Source organism: Cebus imitator, unplaced genomic scaffold, assembly GCF_001604975.1.
Source record: "Cebus imitator isolate Cc_AM_T3 unplaced genomic scaffold, Cebus_imitator-1.0 Scaffold863, whole genome shotgun sequence".
Lineage (NCBI taxonomy): Eukaryota > Metazoa > Chordata > Mammalia > Primates > Cebidae > Cebus > Cebus imitator.
In genome coordinates this window covers 313,418-336,090 of record NW_016108178.1, presented here as the reverse complement: position 1 = coordinate 336,090, position 22,673 = coordinate 313,418, and the positions used below count along the sequence as shown (strand labels likewise).

General features: G+C 46.8%; 1 pseudogene; it reads left to right on the top strand.

Moving 5' to 3' along the window:
- Nucleotides 1-1,291: 1,291 nt before the first annotated feature.
- Nucleotides 1,292-1,832, top strand: LOC108297947 (annotated as a pseudogene).
- Nucleotides 1,833-22,673: the final 20,841 nt, after the last annotated feature.

The window sequence follows — 22,673 nt, the reverse complement described above, 5'->3', positions numbered from 1 at the left end:
AAAAAAAAAAGCAAAAAAAAAACAAAAACACTTTTTTTTCTGCCTGAGCAGAAACGCAGCAGTCAGGACCCAGGTGCAGGCAGAAAAGAAGACAGTGGATTAGCAGCAGGGCCTCCCGAGGCTGCCGGAGAGAACTCTGTCCTCTGCCCTGTGGTGCCAGGCACATCCTCGTAACCTTGACAACAGGCGCATCCTCCCAGATCAAGTATAAATGACTTTCGTAAGCAGAAAAATAGTTTCACACAAGAATAAAAGAAGCTTTTTGCTAAAACAAAACAAAACAAAAAAAAACTTTTCCACTGTGAAATATTTATTTTTGTTTTGTAGTATTAACCATGATGAAACCAGTGCAGAAAAAGACTAAGTACACTGGGTAAAAGATGAGCTAGCTGTTCTAGTATGTGCTTTTTATAATCCAGTTAAGACCAGGAGCATTTACAGCGGTATCACTGACTCAGCAATGCAGCTGAAGGGTAACGTGGATACCCTTTATGCTCTACTGGCCTCCAAAGGCATTCAGGGGATCATCAAAGATGCTGGACACCTTGTGTTCAGATCTTGGTTCAGGTGCTGCCTGTGCAGATCGGCTTTTTGGTTTGGTTGTCTCAGCGTGGATACCAAAGGAGAACATGTCATCCATATCATCATCAAATATAGACTTGGCTTCCACTTTCTTTTTGGATTTTTCTTTTGGTTTTACAGTTAAGTCAGCAAAGATATCAATGTTATCATCAAATAAATTGGATTCCAATGTTTTCTCCTTCCCTCCAGTTTTTTGAGATGGTTTAATTGCTTCTGTAGCAAATATATCATCCTCAAAAATATCTTGTGTTGTTGACATGACATCCTGCTGACTATTAGATTTGACTCATTCTTCCTGACTTTCTGATCTGTGAAGGGATCATCCTCATCTTCCAGGAGAGGAAAGGGATTTGTTTTCTTTGCTGGTTTTGGTTTAGCAGACTGAAAGAGATCATCACTGCGGGCCTCCCCTAGAGCAGGAAACATGGGGCTCTTTTCTTTACCCCCCCCCACCCCAGTGGGTTGGCAGGATTCTCTGCTATCTTTGCCTTGGGTTTTGTTCTCTCCATGGACTGAGATCCAGTGCCCGTGGAAAAGATGTCCCTAGAATCAAAAAGGTCAGCCCTCCTCTCTGGAATGACCCAGAGGTTTTGCAAAGGGGCTTCTGTCCACTCCAGGCACAGGATCACCTTCGCAGGGTGCAGTGGCAGCTTCCAGGGCCTCCTCAGTGCTGTCTCCTCCACTGACTGCTCTGAGCAGCCCAGTGGTGATGGGCGCCTGCTTTGGCGTCTCCATCCTGGTCATCGGCCTGCTCACCGCCCTCACTGGGGACCTCGCTTCCCACTTCAGCTGCACCGTTGGCCTCAAGGACTCTGTCAATGCTGTTGTCTTCGTGGCCCTGGGCACCTCGATCCCCGACACGTTCGCCAGCAAGGTGGCGGCGCTGCAGGACCAGAGCGCCTACGCGTTCATCGACAACGTGACCTGCTCCAACGCGGTGAACCTGTTCCTGGGCCTGGGCGTCGCCTGGTCGGTGGCCGCCGTACTGGGCGGGGCAGGGCCGCCCCTTCGAGGTGCGCACCGGCACGCTGGCCTTCTCCGTGACGCTCTTCGCCGTCTTCGCCTTCGTGGGCATCGCGGTGCAGCTGTGCCGGCGCCGGCCGCAAGTCGGCGGCTAGCTGGGCGGCCCGCGCGGACGCAAACTCGCCACCACCGCGCTCTTCCTGGGCCTGTGGCTCCCGTACATCCTCTTCGCCAGCCTGGAGGCGTACTGCCACGTCCGAGGCTTCTAGGGCCTTGCGCAGAGACTCGGCCCCGCCCGCCCGGGGCTGGGGTGCTCCACCGAACCTGCTCTTGGACCCTGGTCTCCTTTTCCCCCCAGACTCAGCCTCCCGTCCTGGGACTCGGCCTCCCTCCCCACCCAGCTCCGGGCTTTGATCGTCCCTGTCCTCTGTCCCCAGTAGCTCAGCCTTCCCTCTCCCTCTCGGGAGCCTCCCCAGTTCCTCCCCTGCGGTGACCCCAATCTAGCCCATCCTGCCGGTGACCATCTACACCCCTGGGAGAATTTCTACCCGAGTCCCCTCCCCAGGAAGCCACCCCTAGTGACATCCTGAGGATTCTAAGGGGGGGGGGGCGCGGGGAGAGACGGAGTTTCACTCTTGCCCCGGCTGGGGTGCAGTGGCATATCTGGGCTCACCGCAACCTCCGCCTCCAGGCTTCAAGTGATTCTCCTGCCTCAACCTCCCGAGTAGCTGGGATTACAGGCATGCGCCACCACGCCCGGCTAATTTTGTATTTTTAATAGAGATGGGGTCTCTCCATGTTGGTCAGGCTGGTCTCGATCTCCCGACCTCAGGTGATCCACCGTCTCAGCCTCCCAAAGGGCTGGGATTACAAGCGTGAGCCACCACACCCGGCCCATCCTGGGGATTTTAAGGTCTCTCTCCCTGGTCACTCAGACTTTGGCTCTGCCCCCAAAGTCTCCCTTCCCCTAGTGACCCCCCCACCCCACCTCACCCCATGCCCCAGAGCCTCAGAGCTTACCCTCCCTGGGGAACCCTTGAAGGAGGCTCTCACAGACCGTCTCAGATCCCAGCCTTCCCCACAGCCCTCAGGGAGCTCCGCTCAGCCCCGGTAGGGAGGAGCTGTGGGCGTGCAAGCCACACACCTTCCAATCCCTCTACTCGGGTTCTCGGGAGGACACTCATTCTCCAGGCTCAGAGACCGGAGGGGAGAAGTTTGGGGTTTCATTCCCAGGGCTTAGCTGGAGGAGGCACATTTTGAACCTGCAACTTCAGACATTCCAGCGCCCCCACTCGCCCTCCACTACCTCTGAGAGCCCAGCCACGCCTTGGAGGGAGGGGCCTGTGTGTGCACATAGTGTGTTTGGGGGAGGGCGGACACGGGAGGGTGCATGTCTTGGGAAAAGGGGGTGACAGACTTAACTTTTGAGAGAGCAGCAGACTCCCTCAGCCATGAGAACCAGCTTTAGGGAGGAGGCCGGGAATCAAAGGGAGTCAGCTGATCTCCCCTGACAATCTGGAAGGTTCATTTTGCCCTCAGTGCCAGCAAATCCGGGCAGGACCCTCGAAGAGGAGACCGAGGGTCCCAGAGGACCAATGCTACAAGCCAGCAAATGCTGCCACATCTCTGCCTGAGGGGGGTGGGGGGTGGGGGGGGGGATGGGACTGGGCCAAGGGACCTGGGTGGGCATTTTTAACTTTGGAGGCCATCCATCTTTGGTAGGCCATCTGCATTTTCTTACTGTTGATGTTTCCTGCCCAAAGGACACATTTGGGCAGTGCCACCCACTCCTTGGGCCCCTAGGACAACCCACCTACCCCGTAACTTTCTGCTTCCCACAGGTTTCCAGCATTCTGTTGTCCTGTTGTGCTCAGCCCCAACCTCCCAGACCCCTTACCCACTCTCCTCCTCCCCCAGCTCATCAGTATCAGTCGCTGTCTCTTTTCTGTGATTTCTGTAAAAGTTGCCATAAAACTTTGAAATTCTGCCTTTATTGTTTTATTTTTATTTATTTGCTTATTTTTAATTAATTATTATTATTATTATTTAAGACAGAGTCTCGCTTTGTCACCAGGCTGGAGTGTGGGTGGGATCTCAGCTCATTGCAACCTCCCCTGCCCAGGTTCAAGCGATTCTCCTGCCTCAGCCTCCTGAGTAGCTGGGACTGACTACAGGCCCTCACCTCCATGCCCAACTAATTTTTGTATTTTTAGTAGAGACGGGGTTTCACCATGTTGGCTAGGATGGTCTCAGTCTCTTGACCTCGTGATCCACCTGTCTTGGTCTCCCAAAGTGCTTGGATTACAGGTGTGAGCCACTGTGCCCAGCCTTAGTGTTTCATATGTCCTTGGCCTCATTTAATTATTTTAGAAATACTACTTCATTTAATTCTTATGAGAATCCTATGAAGGTTGATATCATCTTTATTTTAGAGGATAATAAAATGAAGCTGATATATTGATTGTCGAGCTTCAAATTCTGAAACATGACAGAGGCTGTGTATGAATAAGTCATTCACTGTAACAAAACATATAAGAATATGAATTCGAGAGTCCAGTAGGTTTGAGTTTGGACCTTGGCTTTGGCACATCCAGCCGTGGGACATGTCACTTCCGTTCTCTGAGCCTCAAGCTTCTTCAGCTTTATTGCTCAGTTTTTTTGCCAGCATTAAATTATAGAGGAACGCACTTGTTCTGTTACATGCTGTACAGTAAGCTTGCTTCCGTTCACTTATGCAACAAATGTTTCAACAATTTTTATTGCATATTTTTTATTATTTAAAAATGATTTGCATATGTTGAGCCAGCCTTGCATCCCAGGAATGAAGCCAACCTGATTGTGGTAGAGAAGATTTTTGATGTGCTTCTGGATTCTGTTTGCCAATATTTTATTGAGAATTTTTGTTCTCAATAAAATTTGTGTTCTTTCTGATGAATCACTGTTCATCAGCGATATTGGCCTGACACTTTTTGTTGTTGTATTTCTGCCAAGTTTTGGTATCAGGATGATGCCGGCCTCCTAAAATGAGCTAGGCAGGAGTCCCTCCTTTTCAATTGTTTGAAATAGTTTCAGAAGAAATGGCGCCAGCTCCTCTTTGTGCCTCTTGCAGAATTCAGCTGTAAGTCCATCTGGTCCTGAGCTGGTAGGCTATTTATCACTGCCTCAATTTCAGAACTTGTTCTGGTCTATTCAGGAACTCAACTTCTTCCCGGTTCAGTCGTGGGAGGGTGTATGTGCCTAGGAATTTATCCATTTATCCTAGATTTTCTAGTTTATTTGTATAGAGCTGTTAGTAGTATTCTCTGATTGTATTTCTGAGGAGTCAGTAGTAATATCCCCTTTATCATTTCAAATTGTGTCTATTTGATTCTTCTCTCTTTTTTTCTTTATTAGTCTAGCTAGCCATTTATCTATTTTATTACTTTTTCTTTTTTAAAAAACTCCTGTATTCATTGATTTTTTTGGTAGGCTTTTTTATGGCTCTATCTCCTTCGATTCCACTCTGTATCTTGGTTTTTAAAAATTTTTTGTCATATAAAATTGTATGTGAATGTTGAAATACTCAAAGATAAAAATCTGGAAAATATAAAATGTATAAAACATATATGTACAGTTTAATGGATAATAACCAAATGAACACCTGTGCCCAGCGCCTGTGTTAGGCACAGTGTCACCCCCCTGAAGCCCAGGTGCCCGCCCCGATCACATCCCCTTCCTCTCTCCTGGAGATGACCAGAATACAAATTGTGTCAACTGCTCTCTTGCTTTTGTTTATATGAGTAGTTTTACTACATATGTACGTGTTCCTAAATAATAGACGCTTTAGATTTGCCTGTATCAGAACATTTTAGAAACAGTTTCATCTTGAGATATAATTTATAAAGCTTACCTGTTTCAAGCATGCATTTGAGCTTTTCATAAACATATACTGCATACTGTTCTGTGATTTCCTTTCTTCTAATCACCATCATGTTTTTGAGAGTCATCTAAGTTGACATATTCGGTTGTCTTTTATTCGTTCTCATTCTTGTAGGGTATTTCATTAAACAAAAATACCATAATTTGTTCCCATTCTACTGTTAATGTACATATGGGTTGTTTCCTGTTTTACACTATTACAAATGACACTACTAGGAACATTTTGACCGTGCACACATGTGAGAGTATAGTAACTAAGAGTGAAGCTGTTCTGGTGTAGGGTATGGGCAGGATTGAATTTCTATGTTTTGTAGAAGGACAAGACCACCGCTCCACCCACTATCTGAAATAAAAAGACAAAGCTGATTGAGTGACAATAGTTAGGAAGAGCTTTGTTGGTCAGGCACAATCTTACTAAGCAGGGCAGACTCTTGATCCTTATTTATGTACGGATTTGGGAAGCCGGGAGTTCAGGGCTTTGGGGACTTTCAGAATGTTAGAGGTTGCTGACAGATTAAGAAACATGGTGCTCAGGTAAGACTGTTGTTGATTGGTTGAGAATCACTTTATTAGAGTGAGTCTGTTCCTAATACTCTTCCAAGTGTGAAATTTGGAGTTGGGGAATACTCTTGTTAGCGACGAAGATGGAGCTTTCTTCTTCATATTTTCCTGTTGCTTTTATAGATTTTAGCAAGTTTTATAGAATGAGAAGTCAAAAAAAGAATGGCTTTATTCAATGCTTTTGAACCAGAAGTTTCCTACCTGTGAAGGTTCTGGTGCTGAGAGTTAGTACAATCAAGTGTCTGTTGAAATTTTATTTTGTAGCAAGCCTTTTATTTTTATTTTTGGGTGTGCTATGCCTTATTTCAGCACTAATAGAAAAAAAAAACTATCTCGACAAGAATAATCAAGAAAAATACTTCAAGGGCCAATGTGAAATATTTTTGGTATTTCATAATTTAACATTAAGTAGTAAAATATATTTAAAATCTGTATATTTTTAAGAGGAAGTTCCTAATGAAAGTAATACGAAACTAACAATGTTAGACACGGGAAGGAAAACATTTACCCCATTGCTATGTTCATCATGTCTTGTTCTATTTTAGGAATGCCAAGGTGCCGTTTAGGCACTGCGTGACTCCTTTACTGTGAATCACCCTCCACAACCCCCAGGTGCAGGCTGCTGTTTATTCCCTTCAGATTTTCTCCAGGAGTTCTCTATTTCTCTGTCTTGGATATATAGTTGGCTCTGCATGGTAGACCAGGAGCACCAGAACTGAGACATTAAAACTTTTTGAGTCAAATAGTGTCAGGAGATTATTTTCACAGGTACCTTTAAAAATAGACGTATCCAATTATGGCAATTCTAATTTTTCAAATGTTAGTACTTTTGACAAGTGGCAGCTCTGTTTACCAGCTCTTGTATGAGTCTCATGATTTCCTTCAAAAGAGCAGCATGGAGCTGAAACTGTAAGTTTATCAAAGCAAATTGCATGCATTTTCCAACGGCAAATTGCAGACCAATGGCATTTGTAGATGAATAGAGAACTACATGAAAGAGAACACTCTGCTGTGTTTGCCTACTCATAGCTTCAACCCAAATTACCTTTTAAAACACTATTTGGAAATCTGTAGAACTTCAAAAGGGCCCATTAATGAATGTGTTGGAAATAGAACCAACTGCTTAAACTCCAAACCCAGAATTTCACTATTCAACAAGTTTCCCAGAGGAAGGTTTAAGCCTAAGTTCATGAAGTTCATAGGCCAAAAATCCACAAAGTTTCCATTGTAATTTCTCATCACTGTAAGACTCACCACATATCAAAAGGACCATTAGAAAGTCCTGAATGTACACTGTGTCCTGCCCTAAAAAGGGCACAGTTTATTGTAACTGATACCATGGACATCTAAACAAACTCCTTTACAAAAAAAAAAAAAAAAAAAAAAAAAAAAAAAAAAAAAAAAAAAAAAAAAAAAGGTAAGTAAAAATATTACAGTGGATTAAGGGATAGAAGATTAAAGGGACTATTTCAATGGCTTTTAACGAACTCAGCAGATTCAAAACTTGAATTCAGGTCTCCATTTCTCTTTCAGGAGGAAACTGCTGAATGTGTACAGTGAGTGTAACTTAGGTTTTCTCTGTGATATTTAATGAGATAAACATGTCCCTCCTGTGGTGTTGGTTACACAGTGTTTGCCTTGCATTTTTATTCTCCTGCTTATTTTCTTGTGTCCAGAAGGCTGATTTCCATGGGGAGAGTCAACTGCATTCCCTCCCCAGTTGCAATTTTGCTGGTAAAAAGCATCAGAGGGAGATCCGAGGAGGAAAAGCAGAAAGATCAGGGCATGTATTCCTCCCACCCCACCCTGGCTGGAGTTCAGGTCTGACAATGTCTGCAGCACTAGCACTATAGCATTGATGGCTACTCTATTCCATGTACAGTTCTTGACCAAGCTCCAATAACACCATTGCCTCTGTTTGTCCCATCAGGCCTAGGAGTGGAAAGGGCTCTCCACTCTTGCTGGTCCCTAGGTGGCTACGTATCCCTTGCAGGTTGTTACCTCTTCCCATGCCTTGGTAAACAATCCCCTCATTAAGAAGCTTCTTTAAAAAATCCCAACTAACTGAGCATGTCACGTGTTTTTTTTTTTTTTTTTTTTTTTTTGAGACTGTGTTTCGCTCTTGTTACCGCTGCTGGAGTGCAATGGCGCGATCTCAGCTCACCCCCGCAACCTCCACCTCCTGGGTTCAGGCAATTCTCCTGCCTCAGCCTCCCGAGTAGCTGGGATTACAGGCACGCGCCAGCACGCCCAGCTAATTTTTTGTATTTTTAGTAGGGACGGGGTTTCAGCATGTTGACCAGGATGGTCTCGATCTCTTGACCCTGTGATCCACCCGCCTCGGCCTCCCAAAGTGCTGGGATTACAGGCGTGAGCCACCGCACCCAGCCACGTGTTTTATCCTAGGGTCCTGATTCTGAATGATACACATTTGTGTATCTAAATTGAAAAGCTTCTTTCACCTCCTGCTCTTGCCTACAATTACGTGCATAACCCTGTGGTTAGACAAAAGGAGAAGCAAACACTCCGAAACTGAAATGCAAGTGTGCACTGGAGAACTGTAACTCAAAGCTTCTACCAAAATAATTTCTACAGCGCGTAAGTTCCTCCTGCACTTAGGAGATGAGTCTACGTATGTACACATGTGGTTTTCTTAACAAGAGCTTCTTCTCCTGTGGTTAAATCTCTGCCCTCTCTCTGGTGTGGAGTCTGTCTTGTTTGAGGGTCTTGATCTCACTTACCATATTCCTTGCTGAGCCTTTCAGGCAAGGCAGTGATTCAGGAAAGACCACTGACAGTGCAGACAGTACACAGTTCTGTTTCCACTGGCCAGCTGGTGGGGAGTCCTGCTATTCAGAAGGGGAATTAATTCTTTATTTTTGGTTTAAGGATATGTTTGCCATTTACAAGTTAACATGTGTGTGACAGATCCTGAGAATTCCAAACAACATTTCATTTTTTAAAGGAGTATAAATTTAAATTTAACCGCATTATATAAAAAACTTTTCTGCTTCCTCAACCTCACTTTTTTGAATTATTTTACTTTAGAAATGGCAAGCTTTCTCAAAGATAAATGCAAAGTGCATGTCAAAATAGAGCTCTCTCTCTCAATTTTATTTCTACTATTTTAACTATTTTATCTTATTTATTTTTAGTTTTCCTTGTCATTAGTTCTGTGATTTAATTTACTATTTTATTTTAAAAGACTTTCCCTTGCCAGTCAAGTAGTATTCCAGAGAATACATGAGAGAATATATTTTTAAAGAAAACTACTAAACAAGCAATTAAAACTCTCTATGGGTTTTCTTCCACATATCAATTACTTTCTATACACAAAATAATAAAAATAAGCTTTGGAATGAAAGTATGTAAAAAATGTTCATAGAAATTCTAAGTATGTGGTAATCAGTCTTGAGGTAATTGATAGTTGTCTATACTTACATGCCTTGTCATCGATCAATCATTTATTCAACAAATGATTTCCACAGCTCCTATAGACAAAGCATTTTAAGGGCAGTATTAAACGCAACCTAAAAGTCTGCCCTAAAAGTCTTCATAATTCATTTCAGAAGAAGAGAAGGGTACTTTTTTGGAGAAGTGGGGGGTGGACAGAGTCTCACTGTGTCACCCAGGCCGGAGTACAGTGGTGCAATCTCGGCTCACTGCACCCCCACCCTCCTGGGTTCAAGTGATTCTCCTGCCTCAGCCTCCTGAATGGCTTGGACTACAGGTGCCCACCACCACACCTGGATAATTTCTGTATTTTTAGTAGAGGTGGGGTTTTACCATGTTGGCCAGGCTGGTCTCGAACTCCTGATCTCAGGTGATCCGGCCACCTTGCCTTCCCAAAGTGCTAAATTACAGGAGTGAGCCATCGTGCCTGGCCTCTGAGAAAGGTACTTTTTAAGGAGGTGCAACGTTCATGTCAAGTAAGAGTTCCAAGCAGAATGAAGCCTCTTTCTGGTAGTGGGAAGTGGGGCTTCTGGTCTCAGCCAATGATCAATTATCACTGACAGGAACCATGAGACCTGTGCAAATGGATGACTGTGTACACTTCTAGTTATTGATCTGACCCTCAAAAAAAAAAAGATGTGACAAATGTGGATTAAGTGAATAAGTGATTGTGTGTGTATGAATATGTGTGTGTGGAGGGGAGTGTGAAGTATGCTATACTTTGTTACTTGAAGATCGATTAAAAACACCTCCATCTCTTCCGTCAGCAAGGATAGGTGAAACGGGAGGAGCATGAATGCAAATCTATTCAGCGATTCCTAGGATTTTCTCTCTGAGTTTGGTGGGTTAGGATGGGGCTCTAAGTTTCAAAGAAATGGTGATAATAAAATTATCACCATTAAAAATACAATAAAATTCTAGCACTGTATACCAATTCAGTTGCTAGTTACTAATGGGTTGTTGATAATTCAACTACAGGTGTGCTTAGGTATGCTGAAATATACTTAGTTTGAAGAATTACCTAGAAAAAGTCCTGGATAAGAGAACTAGAAGGGATTAAGGAAGTAAGAGTTGCTCAGACAATTCTCTAACCATTCATCAACTGCGTAATGGAACACAAATAGTGCTTTTCCTTAACCTTTAACAGAGCGGACTACTGGGAGTTGCATCGTGACACAGATCCAGGGAAGCATCATCTGAGTCTTTCTGCCTCTTTGTGTTAGTCAGGAGAGGCTAAAAGAAGCTTCTGAGAAGGAACGACAAGTGTTCCAAGAAGCGTACGATGTGTGCTACCATTGCAGGGTATTACAGCAGAGAACTTAGAAAGGGCAAAACCCTGTACCAAACTGTGACAACCTGTTTGCCAGGTGAGACAGCCACAAAAGAAAGACACCTGAAGCAAATGGGGCCACACATGATGATCCTACTGATCTCTGCTAAATTGAGCTAGAGCACACGGGAGTCCCAAAACTTGCTGGGCCTTCTCTCACCTGCATGTTGACTCTTATTAACTTATGAAGAGCCCTCTGCCAAACTGTCATATGTGAAATAGCTCTTACTGTAGAGGAGGAGGGGAGGAAGCGAGAAAGAAAAAAAGATAAGCAAAAGGGCTGGGTTTGCTGTGTGATCGCCAGATAAAATACTCATTAAACAATGCTGGAGGGTGACCTCTTATGTGACGTAATTAGAGACTGGACATTTATCTCCTGAGTGGGACACCCATCTCATCAAGGATCTGGGACAGTGGAGATAGGAGACATGTTCTCTCCCTTTCCTTGCTCAGCATTGTTCTCTCTGTTCACTCTTTGCATTTTGCTGCCAGCCCACTTTGTGGCCGCCCCTCACCTGGCGTCTTTGCAGTGTCACTGAAAGCTCACCGGCCCCTCTTTGTGGCCATGCTTTTTGTTTTTTTTTCATTTCTGGAACAGTGAGATGCTTATATCCACCCCTTCAAATTCCTCCAGGATAATACTCTTGAGTCGACCTTGGGAAATTTTCATCTTGAAACATTTCTATCTCCATGCTGGGAAATTTAGTTAGTACTCCTGTTTTAGGAGTTAGGGACAGGACAACTACAGCTTTCAGTAGCTTAAATGATTTCACCAAAGGACATTTATTGACTTAGTTATGCCAGCTGTTTGTTCACCAGATACCCTCTCCTTCAACCCTCCCCATGTGTGTGCGTGCGCGCACACACACAGAGCAGGTGTTGACTGTAAGAACACCCATTTTAGATGCATCGTTGGGGCAAAAGAGGGCATTTATGGAGGTATTTTTATGTGGAAATTCTGACAATCTCATTTTATTGACTCATTATTCAAATTATTCAATTATTATTTTTCTCTCTGTGCTTACATGGGGGTCATCACTTGCCCTATTCAGGAATAATTGCCCCTCACCTGAGCCCCATCTTGCTCTAACAAACCAAGTAATTACCAATCACACTCTCAGTCAAAAGTCTGACCAGTTAAAGCATTAATTCCCTGTGCCAGTAAGTATGGAAAGCAAAAAGAAACTCTGTTATCATGTCTATAGACTGAAGGAGAAAGCACATTTGAATCATAGCATTTAATTGTCATTATCTAGAAGAGATACTTCATTTAAAATTCTCCTTTATTTGAAAGAAACACCTCAATGCTCACAGTCCTGCCTGGAATATTTTTAGCAATAACTGCTGGTTGTCAATGACAACAATGATATTTAATTGTTCATCCTGACATGCTCCAGCACTCTATTAAGTACAGATTACTTTAGATTGAATAAACGAATAGCAAAGATGCTGGCCAAGAGCTCTGAACATATCAGTGGAAATAATGAATTACATCACCTCAAATGAAAATGCAGAAAGGGCCAACACAGGCCAAGAGCTTGTTAGAGTTTCGAGTTGTCCGTTTTTGACCGAATTAAAAAGAAAGCAAGTTTATTATGGATTATACATGAGAAGGGGGAGAGGACTAAGTTCAAATTTCTTGATTAGGTGTTATTTAGCTATTTTACTATATCTCAAAGTGATAATTCACAAAGGGAATGAAACATATCTTGTTTCTTATATGAATTTCTAAAAGGTACACAGTAGTCTTACTGAATTTTAGTTTCATTGCACTTTCACTTCAATATTATTATTTTATCAAGCCAGATAACTAAATAATATCCTTTCATCGGTTATCAGAGCACAGTTGTAATATAGATGGGATTGGCACAATGAATTTGGAGAAAATTATAAAATGTCCTTTCATGCACATACAGTTTTATAAACATGACTTTTTTTTTTGTTTTAATTCAATCTCTGATTTTGCTGAAAATTCTGGGAAGCACAAACTTATTTGATTTCTAAGTTATTGATAGATCATGTATAATTATGTTTTTCTTTTAAACAATAAGGGTAAAAAATTTGGGTTGTTTAATTAGCCATGCCACGGAACCCAGATGTAAGATCACTTTGGTGCCCTAGAAAGAACTTTGTACTGAATGGGGAAGTCCAGATACCATACCCTGGTGTTGGGCTACATATTAATTACAAAATCACCATGCAAAATTATTATATTGCAGCAACTATTAACATTGAATGTGTGTTATCAACTTAAAAAGTCTACTCTTTCTTGAAAACATGTGCCATAAATATTTTTTCCTCAAAGAATAAACCCACAATGATAAATGATTTCATTACAGAAATGTCTGTTTATGACAATATCCTTCTGCCATTTATACAATATTTATTTTGTTAACTATTACATTTCATAGGCTTAATATTTTACAACTGTTTTGGTAAACCTCTTGTATATTTCTATGTGTACAGAAAGCAGGGAGTGGACATTTTCAGGGGCTGAGATTTACAAACTGTCCTGTAGAAAGTTTGCAACACTGTACCCAGCCCAATAATAAACAAGAGCATCTTTCTATTGATTATACCAAATTTCTGCTTTCCTTTAAAGTTTGGCAAAATTCTAAGAAATATTATTTCTTTATAATGTATCATAATCATAATCCATCCATCAATAATAAATTATCCATCCAAAGTATAAGAAACTGATTTATTAATAAATAATGCATTTAATAATGCATTATTTATTTATTTATTTATATTTATATTTTTATTTTTTTGAGACGGAGTTTCGCTCTTGTTACCCAGGCTGGAGTGCAATGGCTCGATCTCGGCTCACCGCAGCCTCCGCCTCCCGGGTTCAGGCAATTCTCCTGCCTCAGCCTCCCGAGTAGCTGGGACTACAGGCGCGCGCCACCGTGTCCAGCTAATTTTTGTATTTTTAGTAGAGCCGGGGTTTCACCTTGTTGACCAGGATGGTCTCGATCTCTTGACCTTGTGATCCACCCGCCTCGGCCTCCCAAAGTGCTGGGATTATAGGCGTGAGTCACCGCGCCCGGCCTATGCATTATTTATTAATGCATTTATCCAATAAATAACGCATCCATGTCATCACGTGTTATTTATTTTAATAATAATAATAAAATTATTAAATAATATTATTAAATATTAAATAATATTAAATATTATTATGTAAATAATAATAAATAATGAAATTATTAAATAATATTAAATATTAAATAATATTAAATAATAAAATTATTAATTTAAATAATAATAATAATTTAAATATTTAATTTTTGATTAATTTTCAAATAAATGAGGTTACACACCATTTGTCAAGTTCTCTCCTTAATTTCCTTGCCTTCTTATTCCTAACTAGATTTACATGCTATTCATGTTGCAAGTATTTCTCAGTTGGTCAGTATCCCTTTCTTTTTGTTATAGTCAACGTTTACTACAGAAGGCATTAATTTTAATGTGTCTCTGGCAGCAGAATAAATGTATGCTAACAAATAATAAATGGTGTGGTCCAATTTTAAAGTCCACCCATGGGTGGAGCCAAGCGGAACACCATCTTCACAATGCAGGGCACGGTCTTTGTGAGGACAACTCCTCTAAGCCCAGCTTTAATCATGTAGATTTTTGAGGGTGTCAGAAGTTTGATGTAGGATCAGTGGATAGGATTTTATAGCCCTAATTATTATTTTAATTATCTGGTGCTCCAAAAAGCAGTTCCTGAAAGTTAAGCAAGGAGGGTTGGATTCCTTGCACTTTGCTAAGTGACGTTTCATTTTTTTCTTCTTAAACTATACTCAGAGGGTACAGAGAGCCACCAAGGCCCAACTGTCGAGTCAACTCTAACCCGGTGAAATGTGGCCAGGAGAAATGCCGGAGCCAGCCCTTGAGTTTTTAAAAGCTTCAGTCCACACAGGCAAAAATGAAAAAGAGTGCTGGGCTGGAGCGAGGAGATTGTGACTCATTTTCTCTAGTTGTTAGGGAACAGGGCCCTGTGGCTTCTGCAGTGAGCAGCAGGTGGCCACGTGGCCAGGGCTGGAGCACAGCGAGGCTGAGCTGCCTCCACTCACTGAGCCTGGACCCTGGCCGGGGCCACAGAGCTGGGCAGGAGGCAGTGTCCAGGCAGGGTGAGAACAGTGGGCAGCTCAACCGCAGGTACACAGTGAGACAATGCTGTGACTGACAGGTGGACAAACCCACGAACCCGGAGAAGGCCAGCCCCCTTCGGGCAGGGACCCTGTATCCTGCAAGGGAGGGGGATGCAGCTTGGAGGGGGAGAGCGCCTCAGAGATGTGGGACCACAGAATGGCGGAGGAGAAGCTGACACTGGGAAGCAGACATGCAGCTCATCTGGGTCACCAAGACAGGCCGTTCCAGACAGGGGGTGGCGGAAGATGGGGCTGGAGAGCTGGTCAGGGGCCAGAGCTTGAAGGCTCTGGTTAAGGGATCTGGGCTTGCGTGGGAAATGGAAGGTATTGGAGGGTTGAAACGTGGGGCAATGAGGCCAGAAACGACATTTAGGAAAATCGTGCCAGAAGCCACGGTGCCCTCCAGGGACTGGCCTAGAGAAGACACTGCAAAGCTGTAGGCCTGACCAGATCTGAGCCAGGAGGGGCCGGCGCAGGGGGAGAAACCAGTGCAGAACTCTCTAAGGGGCCAAATCTGAGGACGTGGATAGGAATGACGGCAATCAGGAAGGCTCCAAGCCACAAAACCCCCACAGATGTGTTGTCTTTGTTTCACATAAAAACAAGTGAGAAAGAGCAATGGGGTTGGACTGCACACTCTCTGCAATGCTATCCCCCACCTTCCCGCTCTGCCATCCTCAGCAAGTGGCTCTTCATCCTCCTGAGTGCGGCCTCAGGGTCATAAGATGCCTGCTGCACCTCTGGCCCTCAATCTAGGCAGGAGAAGAACGCAAAGTCCTTTTTCTTTTCTTTCTTTTTTCTTTTTTTCTTTTTTTTTGGGGGGGGGGACAGAGTTTCGCTCTTGTTACCCAGGCTGGAGTGCAATGGCACGATCTCGGCTCACCGCAACCTCCGCCTCCTGGGTTCAGGCGATTCTCCTGCCTCAGCTTCCTGGGTAGCTGGGATTACAGGCACGTGCCACCATGCCCGGCTAATGTTTTGTATTTTTAGTAGAGACGGGGTTTCACCGTGTTGACCAGGATGGTCTCAATCTCTTGACCTCGTGATCCACCCGCCTCGGCCTCCCAAAGTGCTGGGATTACAGGCATGAGCCACCGCGCCCGGCCTCTTTTTTCTTTTGAGATGGATTCTCACTCTGTCTCCCAGGCTGGAGTGTAATGGAGCAATCTCAGCTCACTGCAACCTCCGCCTCCTGGGTTCAAGTGATTCTCCTGCCTCGGCCTCCTGAGTGGCTGGGATTACAGGTGTGTGCCCCCTCACCCAGCTAATTTTGGTATTTTTAGTAGAGATGAGGTTTTGCCATGTTGGCCAGGCTGGTTTTGAACTCCCAGCCTCAAGTGGTCACCTACCTCGACCTCCCAAAGTGCTGAGATTACAGGCATGAGCAACCGCGCCTGGCCCACAGACTTTTTCTTAGCGTGGCTTTGATGATTTCTCTGTGAAGGGACTCCCTCTCCCATCTTATTGGCCAGGACTGTGTCATAAGGCCATCCACAGCTGCGAGGAAAGCTGGGAAAATGACTCTAGTGACTTCATTGGTAACCTGAACAAAACCAGAATTCGGTTAGGCAGGAGGAGGGGATGAGTATTGGGTGGGCACCTCGCAGCATCTACTCCAGGGGGAGGCTGTCGGATGAGTCCGAGGATGGCCCACACTTGACAAGTCAGCTTAGAGGCACTTCAAGGTGCCCATGGGCATGGGGGAAGATGGCCAGCTAGATTCCTGGAGGTGAGAACACCGCCCTGAGCCACAGATTCGGGCCCTCAGTTCCTAATGAAGGATGGCCTCCCAGGAGCTTCCAAGCCATCTGTGACTCTGCTCCATGGAAACTCCGTGTTCTCTAGACCCGGCAGCTCACAGGTAGGTGGAGATGCACAGCTTCTGGGAGACACAGCCTGCCGCCTTAGCGCTGAGTAGTGTGTGTGCCAACATCCGCCCACAGCCAGCCTATCCTTTCCTTCAAGGAGGAGCTGTGCCCCTCCCCAGCCACCCCCTGCAGATCACCCAGGGTAGGGACATGAGATAAGCACCCCAGGCTGCTGACTGACAGGGGCCTTTAAGTCGCTGCCCAGCCTGGGATTCAAAGCCTGTCCTTGACAAGCCTGGAGGGCCCTCTCTGGCCCTGTCCACTGGCCTTGGCGGTCTAGGAAAAGGGGAGCGTGCCTTTGCCCTTCTCCCTCCAGCAGCTGATCCTCACTGTCATCGGAGACTGCCAGGAAGGCAGTTTCCTCCCCCGTTGTTAATTATCCCTTTTAATTGTGCTAAGAAAGTCCTTGCCCCAGTGATGTGCTCTTCTGCATAATCAGGGTGAGCAGTAACAGTAGCAGCATCCCGCCTGTGCTCCCTGGCTGCCCACAGCAGCCCCCCTGCAGACTTCCAGGGCCTGAGAGCAGGTGGGCAAGGCAGCTGTCCTGAGTCTCCCGGCTTCTCAGCCTCATCCACCACAGCTGCTTCTCAGGGAGAGCTCTTCCTAAGGATGGCACTGAGCAGCCCTTGGCCGTGCCTGTGAAACTTCCTGCTTCCTTTGTCTTTTTTTTTTTTTTTTAGATGGAGTCTCGCTCTGCCACTCAGGCTAGAGTACAATGGCATGATCTCAGCTCACTGCAACCTCCACCTCCTGGTTTCAAGCGATTCTCAGCTCCTGATCAGCTGGGATTACAGGTGCTCAACACCACGCCCAGATAATTTTTGTATTTTTAGTAGAGGCAGGGTTTTACCATGTTGGTCAGCCTGGTCTCAAGCACCTGACCTTAGGTGATCCACCCACCTCAGCCTCCTAAAGTGCTAGGACTAAAGGCTTCCTTTTCTTTTGAGATGGAGTCTCACTCTGTCACCCAGGCTAGAGTGTAGTGGTGCAATCTTGGCTCACTGCAACCTCTGCCTCCCCGGTTCAAGCAATTCTCCTGCTTCAGCCTCCTGAGTAGCTGGCATGGCATGCACCACCATTCCCGGCTAATTTTGGGGTTTTCTTTTTTTGGTTTTTGTTTTCTTTAGTAGAGATGGGGTTTCAACCATGTTGGCCAGGCTGGTCTCGAACTCCTGACCTCAGGTGACCTGCTTTGGCCTCTGAAAGTGCTGGGATTACAGGCGTGAGCCACAGCACAGCCAGCTTCCCTTCTCTTAGCAGTGGTGGTCACGAGCTGCCCCAGCCCTCCTTCTGCCTCCTCCACGAGCTCTCCCAGAACCTTCACCTCTTCCCAGCCCCAGACTCTCTCCTGAGCTCCAGGCATACCCAGCTCAAGCAACCTGGTGTCCGCTCGCCTGTTCCACTGGCTGCCCCGGCCCAAGGCGGCCTCCCAGGTGCCAGCCCCTCAGCCGAGGCACCTGCCCAATGCCAAGCCAGATGGCAGCTCCACTTCTGTCCCCAGAACCTCCGATGCACCGCCCAGACGCACCGCTGTGGCCGCAGCGGCTCTGCCTCCCCCAGACTGTGCGAGCATCAGCGGCAGGACCCACATTTTATTATTTTATTTTCTCTTTTTCAGCTTTTCTTTTAGAATCAGGGGGATGCATGCAGGTTTGTTACCTGTGTGTATTACGTGATGCTGAGGTTTGGGGTATGGTTGATCCCATCGCCCAGGTGGTGAGCATAGAGCCCAATAGGGAGTTTCCCAGCCCTGCCCCCTCCATCCTCTCTCTTCTAGTAGTTCCGAGTCCACTGAGGGGGGCATTTTGATCCTCTTTGTAACTCAGTGCCTGCCTGGGAAATGGCCACAGAATGAATGGATGCAGGAGTGACTGACCATTCGGGACGCTACGGATGCAGCATGTCCCCAGCGCACAAGTCTCCAAACAGCCCAGCCAAGGAGGGGCTCAGCCGTCCACACAGTCTCCAGTGGGAGAGCTTCTGAGACCAGGAGCCTGGGGCCGTCGGGTGAGTATTCCCCTGCCGGCTGCGTTCAGCCTCACACTGCCCTAGGCCAGCCACAGCGAGGATAAAGTGAACCAAGCAGGCGTCCCACAAACGTCACATGGGCACTCGCCATTCACACTCACTCATCCCCATGCACACTCACCATTCACTCAGCCATTCACATGTGCACACATCCACACTCACATATCCATTCACATACATTTACACACAGAGGTACACTCGCACTCACTGACCTATTCACACTTACACTTACACTAGCCCTTTTACACACACGTTCACACTCACACATTCACACCTGTTCACAGGCACACAGTCGCACACACATTGACGCTCACCATTCACATGCACACATTCACACCTATTCATACACAATTGCACGCACATTCACACCGTTCACACACACACATCATACATTCTCTGACCCATTCACATTTACACATTCACACATTTACTCACTACACTCCCACATTCACACACATTCACATTTGCCCATTAACACACATTCACACTCACATTTACACACATATATTCATGCATTTACAGTCATACACACACATTCACACGCATTCACATTCACCATTCATACATTTACACTCACATTCACACACATTCACATTCACCATTGATTGATACATTTACACACACATTCACACACACATTCACACATTCACATTCGCCATTCATTCACACATTTACACTCACACATTCACACACATTCACATTTGCCAATTCACACACACATTTACACACATATATTCACATTCACATTCACCATTCATTCACACATTTACACTGACATATTCACACACATTCACACTTGTTCACACATTTACACTTATAGTCACTAAATCACTTACATACATTCACACTCACACATTCACAATTTACATTTACATGCTCTTACACACATTCACACACACATATTCACACTCACACATTCACACACATTCACACTCACACATTCACACACCTCCACGAAGTTCTCATCCGGGCCAGTTCCCTATTCTCAGGGCCTTTCTGGAAGCCATGATGGAGTGCACATTCCCAGATCTGAGCTCCTAGAACCCACCTGCCCCTCTCCTCAGAAGCCTCACCCCAATTTTCATTCAGGCATTCACCCCTCCCTCACCCAGTTCAGCCCACCTCCAGCTCCAGACCCTGTTTGTCTTGGGCCAATCAGCAAGTGCCACCCCAGGCCACAGCAACTGGCCCAGAATTCAATGACTCAGAAAGATTTTCCAGGGGGCTTCTCAGAAGGAAGTGCGCAGACATCAAACCCTGAACTACTGGGGACTCAGCTCCAAGATGAAGCTGCTGCCCAGAGGCTAAGGGGGCCGAGAGCATCTCGGAGGGCCTGAGCCACAGCCACCCAGCACCCAGCACACCAGCCACGGCAGCTGAGCAGAGGGACCCAGCGTTTGGCCATCCCCATGACGTCCCCGCATGCAGCCTGGTGTTGGGGTGACTGAGACCAGGGGTATGAGCACTTAAATTCCTAGAGGCAGGGACAAGGGTCTCCAGACCAGCAAAACAGAGAGAAGTGACACCAAATCCAATCAAGGACAAGGAGTGAGAGGCCGGGCCAGCAGCGGGGCCAGTGTTGGGGCGGCAGTGGAAGACCAGGGAGCTGGCAGGAGGGGAGCTCCCCGCGATGGATCAGAGGCTTTTGAGAGGCTCTGATGGCAGAGTCAGTACAGAGTCTGAGGCCTCGAGCCATCTGCACTGACCAGGTGTGTGTGTGATCATTTTAGCTGCCAAATCCCATGACTCAAAATGCTGCTCCTGCCAGCAAATGGATTCATAACACAGAGTAATAAACAAGTGAATCAATTTTCTAAAGGTGTTCATGGGGTTTCAAAAGTGGCCCACACCTTCCAGGAAGCCATGAGAATGCCTCGAGGCGGGGCCTGGCCCTCCCTCAGGCACCTGGGTGCTGCAGCCCACCCCACAGCCCCACACAGGGGCATTCTTCTAGACTTCCCTCTCTCCAGTCCTGGCTCCAATCCCCCATGTGGTTGTGCCCACCACACGCTGGCTCCGGGAGGCTGGAAGGGAGCCTAGCAGAGGGCTGCCCAGGGTGGGCCTCTTCCCAAGATCATGCTCAGCCCTCCCAGGGTATGGGGTCGGTATGAGCCCCCAGCCTCAGTTGAGTTCCAGAACCCACACCCTGGGTGCCGTGAGAGCCGGGAGCCCTGCCCAGGGTCTGGACCTCTGCAGCCACATGTTGGCCCAAATCAAGGCAGATCGCCCAGCCCTCCAGGACACCGCGTGTCCAGCTGCCAGGCAGGAAAAGCAGCCCGGACCTGTCCCGGCCTCCACCACAGCCCACCTTCACCCCGCCTGTTGCCATTTCCTCCATTCCATCCTGGCCTGGGCCCTCTCATCTGCCCGGCCTTCAGCTCGCTGGCCTCCTGTTCAAGCTGCCTGTCTCTGATCGCCCCTTGCACTGCATGAACCTAGTGACACCCCAGCTCCCAGACACACATCTCAGTTCAGACTTTGGGCCACTGCCCCTCCCCAGCAGGGTGGGAACCTCACACCTGGCCTCCCTCCCTCTGGAGCCGCAGGCTCCCCAGCCCCAATTCTGGCCCTGCTCCCTCTGGCAAGAAGCTCCCAGCAGGCCCTGACCCTGTGGTGCAGAGCAGGACTGCTCCTTAACCCAGCAGTGAGGGCTGCAGGTAAACCCACAAGTGGCCATGGGACCTATCTTGGAATCTCCTATTGTGATAAAACCCAGTGTAAATGCCTTCTCCTGGATAATGTGTCTTAGAGGAGATTTTATTTTTTTTTTAATTTTCAGGTTGAAATAAAAGCAAAGACTTCCCATGATGGCACTGTGGCTGCACGCCCCACAAAGCGCAGGGCACATGCACCCAGGTTCGGAAGTGGGCTGGGCTCCAAGCCGGCTCCACCCACCATGAGCTGTGGCCCTTGGGCAGGGGCCTGAGGCTGTCAGGGAGGAAGAAAGGAAGGAGGGTGTGAAGGAAGGCAGGAAAGGTGGGAGCTCTCCAAGCAGGGGGACTGGAAAGGGGCTCTGTCCCAGCTGCTGTGACTTCCATTGCTCCTAGAAGCCATGGATGGCACAGCCAACACTATCTGCCCTCCACAGGACCAGACAGGGCCACAGCAATGACAATCCTGGCACCTGAAGCAAAGCCCAGGGGCTTTGCCCAGAAATAAAGCTCAGACTCCGACAGTCACCTCGCTCACCGGCTTTTCCTATGGCCAAAGGGAGCCTTGAATTCCTTCCACCTGGAAGTGCAGGCTGCTCCCTGGCCCATGGGCACAGCCCCGCAGCTCCTGGGAAGCTGCCGCTCCACTGCTGTGTGTCACCGCTGCTCAGACCTGCCCGAGTCTGCCAATGGAGCTGAAGCACCCAGGGTGGGGGCAGTAGGGGTCATGAGATGAGGAACAAGCCAGGCCAGCTCACCTTGCCCCCACCCAGGCCCTTCAGTCCCCATCAGACACAAGCACTGCCCTTGGTCTGGGGTCAACTGCTCAGACTCACATGCCCGTGCCACCACGCAACTGCCGGTAACTGGACCTCCATGGGCCTCAGCTTCCTCAACTGTGAAAGGGAGTCCTGGTATCTGACCCTCAGCTTCTCACACATATTAAATCAGGTCACGTCACCGGGCATGACAGCTGATGCCTGTAATCACAGCACTTTGAGAGGCTGAGGCGGGCGGATCACCTGACGACCAGCCTGACCAACATGGTGAAACCCCATCTCTACTAAAAATACAAGATTAGCCCAGTGTGGTGCCTCGCACCTGTAACCCAGCTACTCGGGAGGCTGAGGCAGGAGAATCACTTGATCTCAGGAGGGGGAGG